The 9,262-nt window shown below is 35.4% G+C and overlaps 1 non-coding gene across 1 annotated transcript; it reads right to left on the bottom strand.

Moving 5' to 3' along the window:
* Positions 1-464: 464 nt before the first annotated feature.
* On the bottom strand, positions 465-603 carry LOC138388962 (U8 small nucleolar RNA). Its single transcript, XR_011234410.1, has one exon. It is a non-coding gene; the product is annotated as a U8 small nucleolar RNA (small nucleolar RNA).
* Between the last annotated feature and the right edge of the window lie 8,659 nt (positions 604-9,262).

Genomic DNA, 9,262 nt, shown 5'->3' with positions numbered 1-9,262 from the left:
ATAGTTTCTATTATTAATCCTGCCAGAGATGTGTAACCTGAATGTAATCACAAGGAAACATCAGACAAACCCAAACTGAAGAGGAGTCTATGGTAAATTTAAAAGTTCCAGTATGAGAAAAGTCAAGGAAAGACTGGGGAATATTTCCAGACAGAGACCTGAGCACCAAATGTAATGTGTGACTTAGCACTAGATCCATTTGCCATAAAGTATGCCAGTGAGACTATTGGTGAAACTTATACGGGTCTGATCATTAGATAGTAAGAATATATCAATATTAATATCCTGATTTTGACATTGGTAAAATGATTATAAAAGAGAATGTCCTTGTTTGTCATAAAGTATTTGAAGGTGGTGGGCATCAGGGTAAGAAGTCAAGTGACAGATATAAGCTTGACATTCATTAGTCTTTTTCCTACTGGCAATTTCTTCTCATACTAGTAAGGTTTGGAACACATGGCCATATCTGTTTTGCCACCATGAGACCTATTGCAAGTCCTGATTACGCAAAGACGTATAATCATGTATGATGTGAACTCCAATCATCATTTTCTAATCTGTTCTCCATATATAGTGACAGGTAAGAATTATCCCACCTGACAATCCCCATGAGACTTATTTTTTAAAAAATGGAGCTACATTCAATAGAAACCCTGCCTCGTTCTGCTCTAGATCTCCTTGATGCATTCATTCAAAATGGGCCCCCTCCAGTCTCATTGCTTATTTCACTGGGTTTTGTTTTTTTTTTATTTCAGGATATTATGAGGGTACAAACATTTTGGTTACATTTTATATCTTTGCCTCACCCAAGCGATGATTAGAGGCATACCCTTCCCCTCTACAATGGTCACCATGTCCATTAGTTGTGAGTTTACTTCCCCAACCCCCAAATCCCTGGAGAATATTACTACCCTGTGAGCACCATAGTGCTGATCAGTCAGGGCCAATTTGATGGCGAGTACACGTGGAGCCTATTCTTCCCATCTTGTAATACCTCACTTCGGATAATGGGCTCAAGCTCTATCCAGGAAAGTATAACAGGTGCTAGGTCACTGTCATTTCTTATAATTGAGTAATATTCCATTGTATACATATACCAAATTTTAATAATCCACTCATGAATCCATGGGCACTTGGGCTGTTTCCACATCCTTGCAACAGTGAATTGTGCTGCTGTAAACATTCGGGAGCAGATGTCTTTATTATAGAATGTTTTTTGCTCTTTTGGGTAGATGCCTAATAGTGCTATTGCTGGATCAAATGGTATTTCTATTTTTAGGTCTTTGAGGTATCTCCAGATTCTTTTCCACAGAGGTTGCACTAATTTTCAGTCCCACCAGCAGTGTAAGAGTGTTCCCGTCTCTCCACATCCTCGCCAGCATTTGTTGTTCTGGGATTTTTTGATAGAGGCCAATCTCACTGGGGTTAGGTGATATCTCATTGTGGTTTTGATTTGCATTTCTCTAATGATTAGAGATGTTGGGAATTTTTTTATATGTTTGCTGGCCATTATTCTTCTTTTGAAAAGTTTCTGTTCATTTCCTTTGCACATTTGTTGATGGGGTTGTTTGATTTTTTTCTTGTTGATTTTTTAAGTTCTAGGTAGATTCTTGTTATCAGCCCTTTATTGGATGCGTAGAGAGCAAATATTTTCTCCCATTCTGTAGGCAGTCTATTTTCTCTAATGATAGTTTCCTTGGCTGTGCAAAAGCTTTTTAATTTGGTCATATCCCATTTAATTATTTTTGTTGCTGCTGTGATTGTTTTGGGGGTCTTCTTCAAAAATTCTTTGCCTAGGCCAATGTCTGAAAGGGTCTTCCCAACAGCTTCTTCTAGAATTCTTAAAGTTTCATGCCTCATGTTTAAGTCTGTTATCCATCTTAAATTGATCCAGTTTCAATTTTCTGCATGTAGCTATCCAGTATTCCCAGCACCATTTATTGAAAAGAAATTCTTTTCCCCAGTGTATATTTCTGTCTGTTTTGTCAAAGATTAGATTACCATATGCAGATGTTTTCATCTCTGGATTCTCAGTCCTGTTCCAAAGGTCTATTTTTCTGTTCTTGTGCCAACACCATGTTGTTTTAGTTACTATAGCCTTGTAGTACAGCTTGAAGTCTGGTATACTGATACCTCCCAGTTTGTCCTTTTTACTTAAGATTGCTTTGGCTATACGAGGTCTTCTCTGGTTCCATACAAAGTGTAGAATTATTTTTTCTAGATCTGTAAAGAATGATGGTGGTACTTTGATAGGGATTGCATTAATTTCATAGATTACTTTAGGTAGTATGGACATTTTAATGATATTGATTTTAGCAATCCATGAGCAAGGTAGATTTTTCCATCTGTTTATATCTTCTACAATTTCTTTTCTTAGCATTTCATAGTTCTCCCTGTATATATCTCTCACATCTTTTGTTAAATATACTCCTAGATATTTAATTTTCTTTGAGGCTATTGCAAAAGGTATTGCATTTTTGACTTGAATTTTGGCTTGACTTATTGGAGTATATGAATGCCTCTGATTTGTGTGTATTGATTTTGTATCCTGAGACTTTACTGAATTCATTTATCAATTCTAGGAGTGTCTTTGTTGAATTCTTGGGGTTTTCTAGGTATAATATTATATCATCAGCAAAGAGCGAGAGTTTGATCTCATCTGCCCCCATTTGGATGCCCTTAATTCCCCTCTCTTTTCTAATTGCTCTAGTAAGCACTTCCAGCACTATGTTGAACAGAAGTGGAGATAGTGGGCAACCTTGTCTGATTTCAGTTCTAAGTAAGGATGGTTTCAATTTTTCCCCATTCAGTATGATATTGGCCATGGGTTTATCATAAATGGACTCGGTAATTTTAAGGTGTGATCCATCTTGCCTCATTGCTCATTTCAAATAGAGCATGTAGATAAGCTTTCTTAAGTGAAGTGTGCTTGGTTTTTTACCCAGGTTGACTTTGTGTTACAAAATATGACTACTCTAAAATTTTCTTTTGAAAGACATTCAGGGGTCCATGTAACAAGAAAACATAAATAAATATCCCTTATCTTCTCTTTGCTGGAACTTGTCATGAGGTAATAGTTTTGAGAAAGGAACTACGGGACATAGCTGTATTCACATAACAAGATATATGATATGATATTATAACATTCATAAAATAAGCAAAAGTGAAGAATCCTGTCCAGTACATGGAAGATTGGTCCACAAAATCCTAAGCAGCCAGATTCATACACATGTAAAACTGTACCTGGTAACATGAATTGCTCTTTTTAAATCTATTTACCTGTGGTATTGGGAACAGAATATAACAACATCTCCAAAGGAGAGAAATAAAAATGTCTAACAGATCAAGAAACAATGTATTCATTCACTCGATATAATATGAGAACAAGTTGGAGAACTGAAAATGTTAATTTTGGAAAGAGATTACTTAGGAGAACACAGCAGCAATATTCAAATCTGAATCAGTATCATGTGGAAGAAGGCTAGGACTAATAAATGGAAATTTTATAAAGAGACATTACCACCACCCAGTTAAAAATAAAATCAAACCTTGAAATGTTTCAAAATGTAAGAGGCTGTCCAGGCACTTGATTAGTTTACCAGAATAGTCACAACATAAATGTCTCATAAAAGTGGTATATGAAGAGTTCAAGTAGCAAGCTGGCCACAGAAATCTATGATGTATAAAGTCATTTCCAATCTTATATTTCTATAGTTCTACATTTAAAACTATCAGAAATAAGCTAATAACTCCATTGTTCATATATGGATGTGATTTTAGGAGGTATACAACACACGTTTCAGGTTACTATACAAATGTGGTCATTTTTTTTCTAAAAATAGTCTCTCACAAAGATGAGCTTCAGCCAAACTTCATAAGTCCCCTAAAATAGGTCTGTAAATGATAACTCAATAGAAATTATATACAGGAAGGCAGACATTGATTGAAAAGAAATATGTTGGCTTTTGATATATTGTGTTCAATAGTGGCTTCACTATTTAAGTAATATTCATTGTCCTGTAGCTGATCATTTTGCTTTGCAGTAACATGGGCAAAAATCACTTCTGCAATACCTTTTTATTATGGAGGAGTGTGTTTGTTTCCTTAATCGGCATCTAAAAAGTAACATTCAAGGACTGGCATATTGGGAAAATCAGAGCATGACAAATTGTGTTACATCTTTAAATCATGCCGCGGAGTTAAAAGAACAGGTAAGCAGGTGGCTTTATGCAAATTGCATTTGAGAACTAATTTCTGTGATGAAATATTATTTAGAATGTGTATAATTTATCATTAGTATACCAAATGCTGCCCAAATTATGTTAACATAAGAGTTTATGTACCTATGACAACAAATGCACCATCAAAAATTAAATTATTCCATTCTTTTAACATTTTACTGACAACACTTAATATCTGGATATATGGAAACATAAATGATTGAACAAATTTCTCCATTTTTGTCTGAGTACCTACTTAGTGGTTTTAATATTTCTTTTTTTTTTATTTCAGCATATTATGGGGGTACAAAAGTTTAGGTTACATATATCACCCCTTGCCCCCACCCCCGAGTCAGAGCTTCAAGCGTGTCCATTCCCCAGACAGTGCGCATCACACTCATTACGTATATATACACCCATCCCCTCCCCCACCCACATCTGCCTGAAACCCGATTAATGTTATTCCTGAATGTGCTCTTAGGTGATGATCAGTGAAACCAATTTGATGGTGAGTACATGTGGTGCTTCAGAATTGAAACATCATAACCTATCTATGTATCCATCTGGCATAAATTCAGCTATAAGTAAGGAAATGTCTTAGCAGCCAAGAGTTTGTTGTTGGGTTGAAAATGTAGTTTATGAATTTAATAATTTGAAATGTATACATATATATGTGTTCAAAAATAAAGACTCAAAAGTCCACAGATGACAAAGTTGGCAGAAAACTGACAAGGTGGTAAATGCAATCCAATTATCTAAAATAATAATTTATAATAATGAAGGTTTCATGACAACAGGTACCCATATAATGGAACCAATACTAAGAAACTGACTAGCTCCACTATTTATAAGCCATATCAGGAGCTTACAGTTTCTGATAAATTGGGCCTTCAGCAGTGCTAAAAGCCAAATAGGGAATGCAGGTTATTTTAACAAAGGATAACTTCAAGACCTCATTGTTCACTAGGCCATCGTGCAAACATCAGGCTTACAGAAGAAAGAAGATGGATGATTTTTGCAGAATAGGTTATTCTGCCTAGTTGATATGAGACTCTTTACAGAGATGACTTTGGGTAAATATTCAGATAGAATATGAAAATTTTGCATTCTGGATTTATTACAAAATTTAATTTATTCCAAAATGTATTCCAAAATACTTATCCCCACATAAGCCTTGATGTCTATCATCTTCAGAATCTATGCAATGCTGGTCCCATACATACCATTTCATGCTGAAATTCTGAAAAATACAATTAAATTTCCACTGAATGGATACAGTAACAATTAGTTTGTGATAGATACTTTGTCATACAGAGTGACCTTTGGGTGCTTGTTGACTTGTTGACTTGCAGTCAGGCATTTGATCTTTACCAGAATATACTAGAAGAAATAGAATTTTCTCAAAATGAGTCTGTTGAAGAGGATATATAGCCTTTCTTAACATGACAGTCACCTCCCCGGTAAATCTCTTTTCTGGGTTTACCACAGGTTCCAAGCAGCAGGTGGATTTGTTTGATAACTCCAATGTCTAGTCAGTCATAAGATTCAAGTGACTACGCAGTGGCATGACATTCTAAATCAACTGGAAGGACTTATTTTTCTCTGAAGCCAAATCAAACCTAGAAGCTTTGCTGATTAAATTAATTGGAGAAAAATATCTAAAGTGAATATAACAGCTCCAGCAGATGTCTCTTTCTTTGTGGTAAGGAAGTAAAAATTCCTTTATTTTGAAGAGTTTAACAAGAAGGTCCTAGACTACTGGGATTTTACTTACAGTACAGGTGTCTCATGATATTCCTACCTTACTTGTCTCTCAATATCTGTTAGTCATGTCATCTCTATGGTTCTCCTGGAGAGAGTTGGAACCCATTATATTAAGTGAAGTATCCCAAGAATGGAAAAACAAGCATCACATGTACTCACCAGAAAATTGGTTTCCCTGATCATCACCTAAATACAAATCTGGGAACGACACCAATTGCATATCAGACTGAGGTGGGGGGTGGGGGAGGGGATGGGGGTATGCCTACACAATGAGTGCATTGCGCACCGTTTGGGGAGTGGTAACACTTGAAGGTGCTGACTCGGGAAGGCGGGGGTGGGGAAGGGAGGGATATATACCTACCTGATGGGTGCAACGCGCACGACCTAGGGAACAGACACGCCTGGAGCTCTGATTTGGGGGGAAAGGCGGTACAGGAGCAACGTATGTAACCTGCAATTCTGTATCCCCCATAACAAGATGAAAAAAAATATATATATATCTGTTAGTCATGTGAAGACGTAACAATTAAAGCCAACATTTATTGACCTCTTACTAGGATCCAGTTATTTATTTAAAGGTGTTAGCACTTTAAATATGTTAAATCATTGTATCTCCCAATAATTCCATGTAATAGCCACTATTATTAACCATGTATTAAGAAAAACTAAATACAAAGATGTGTCCCAAGTCACGTAACTAGTCAGAAATGGAGCTCAATTTAGACCTATATATTTCTGTCACATGTTCATATTTATTCGTTTCTGTTTAAAAATTGTCTTTCACTGTATTTAATTTTCTCTTTTTTCTCCTTCATTCAGTGTGCTACATGAGACTTACAAACATATTTCTTGGGAAATATGATAGTGAAACTGTCTTAGCAAGCAATTTATGGAACCCTACACAGACCTTCTTTTTATTTACTCACAAAAGGATAATTACTGTAAAAGTTGTTCTCTTTTACTTTATATTAGTTTCTTTTTACCTTAAATGGCTTTAGATTCACTACAAAGAGTAAGCAAATTAATCTCTAGCATATTGTCCATAGAAGAAAAATACATATGCATTTTTGCCTAGAAGAAAATGATATACTTACCTTCTTAATGTATTGGGAAGATTGCAATAGCCCAGAAAATATCTTGGGGGAAAAAAAAGTTTTCCTCTGAAAGTTCCCAGAATGTAACCTTAAGGTATACCCAAGAGATAGATGCTTATTAATACACAGCGTGTTCCGGAACCTCTCTTACTCCCTCTTTCCTACCACTAGGTATCTCCAACTCTGTAAGTATCACAAAGATCCAAGAAACATGTCAAACTTTTCAGTGAACAGCATGAACCATTCCACATTTCTTCACCTTTCTCTAAATTAAACTTATGACCTCCTAAACAGAGAGTGATTTTTTTTTCCCAAGTGGTTTGTCAAGAAAATTCCTGTGATAGATGAGGGATTAGTGCTAGTGACAAGTTGATGATAATATAGTCCTTGTCCAGGAATGTCATGTTTAATGCCTGAGTGAGTCATAATAAATTGAAATTTCCTTCTGCCCTCCCCCCAATCATGTGCCAAATGCTCCTGTAGAATAATCACTCGTTCACCCGTTGCTTAGGCAGTGACATGTAATTAAAATGGCACCATACAAATAGGAGGAGAAAGTGTGAATTCCCATCAGAGAATGATAATTTGTAAAATATTGCAAAGCACATCTTGTTTCATTTGTTTTAAATTTTAATCAAGTTTTATAAAGCAAATGTTTGCAGAAGAACTAAGCTACCCATGTTAAAAGTCAAGTATCAGTATGTTTTTATAAGAGATTATATAGTTTATTTGTATTCACTCAGCATTCAAATATTTAAAAAACATCATTTATTGAGCATTTAGTGAGCACTAAGCACTGTGTACATACTATAGGCCTAAAAAATGTCAGTCATGATTATCTTTGGGTGTTGAACTTTCAGACCATTTTCAAATATATATTTCTTAACTCTAAGTTTTTATAATGATTTTTTACAATTATTGAAAATCACCAATTTTTAAAACTACTATTTTGGAAAAATACATAGGAAGTCTTTCATTTGACAGAGCTTATGATTTGTTAAAGACTCCAAAGGAAGCAAAAATATTTATTAGCCACTTTGTATTTTAATATCTGCCAACAATAAAGATAGTAATAAACATTTTCCTAAAGGACAATGCTGCAAGAATAAATTTCAGACAGTGATAAAATTCTAGACATTCAGAAAAATGGTACACTGGGAAAATGATCCAGGTGTCATCTCTGTTTGGGAACTCTCAGTCTTTTCTTCTTCCTGGAGTTCTGGTCACTTTTAACTAAGTGAAAATTGACCTTTGGTTCACGTATGTCCAGTAAACACGAAGGTATATTGTACCTAGTGAACAAATAGGTAGATAGTTGTCTGAATACTTGAAAGGGGCCAATAGGGCATATAAATTCCTATGAGAAAGGCAAAAAGAAATTCTTGACAAATCTAATGTTGCCTTCATCCCTATCACATGGCATCATTGATGGAAGTAGCACCTTGCTGGGACTTAAAAGCAAAGGAATCTTTCCAGTCTTCAAGACATGTTACTGTGTTTTCAGCTCTGTATAGCTAGCTGTCTCAGTAAGGTATTTTTATCTTTTCTCAGCGAACATGTATCTTTTGTCTGTGAATGTTGCTATCTTTACATCAATTACACCACTATTCCATTAGGACAACAGCCCACATAAAATGGAACCCTTATTTTTTTGTTGTTATTCACATTAGTATCAAGAATCCAAAATGTTCAAGCCTTTTGAATTATCTAACCTACTATATATTTACATATTTATCTTTATAATGGATAATTGTTGATTGCCTTTTCAGATGCATTGCCCACATTCCCCTTTTAACAGCCCCAATTTTCATTTTGAGAAGTTAAATTAACACCAAATCCTGCAACGGCACATGAGACTCAGGCAAAGTCAGTTGGACATTGAATTCCTCTGGCCATCATGATTGGGTCAAGAGTAAGCAGGAGACCCCATCCTGCCTACCCAAAGTGCAATCCATGATGTTGCCTGGGAATACTGGGGGAAAAAATTCCCTCTCATTCCTAAAAATATATGATGAAGAGTCAAGTAGACCAGGAACCTCTTGTAGCTATACAGAACCACAAAGAGAGTCAACCTTGGTATAAAGTAACTGAAAATTAGAGAAAGAGAGAGAGAGAAACTAAGTGCCATTGTCAATAATTAAGTAGTTGAATTTTCTTTTCCTTGAAAACAAAATTATCTATACT

Source organism: Eulemur rufifrons, chromosome 7 (genome assembly GCF_041146395.1).
Source record: "Eulemur rufifrons isolate Redbay chromosome 7, OSU_ERuf_1, whole genome shotgun sequence".
Classification (NCBI taxonomy): Eukaryota; Metazoa; Chordata; class Mammalia; order Primates; family Lemuridae; genus Eulemur; species Eulemur rufifrons.
The sequence above is the reverse complement of the archived record's forward strand: the minus strand, read 5'-3'. Positions and strand labels throughout refer to the sequence as shown.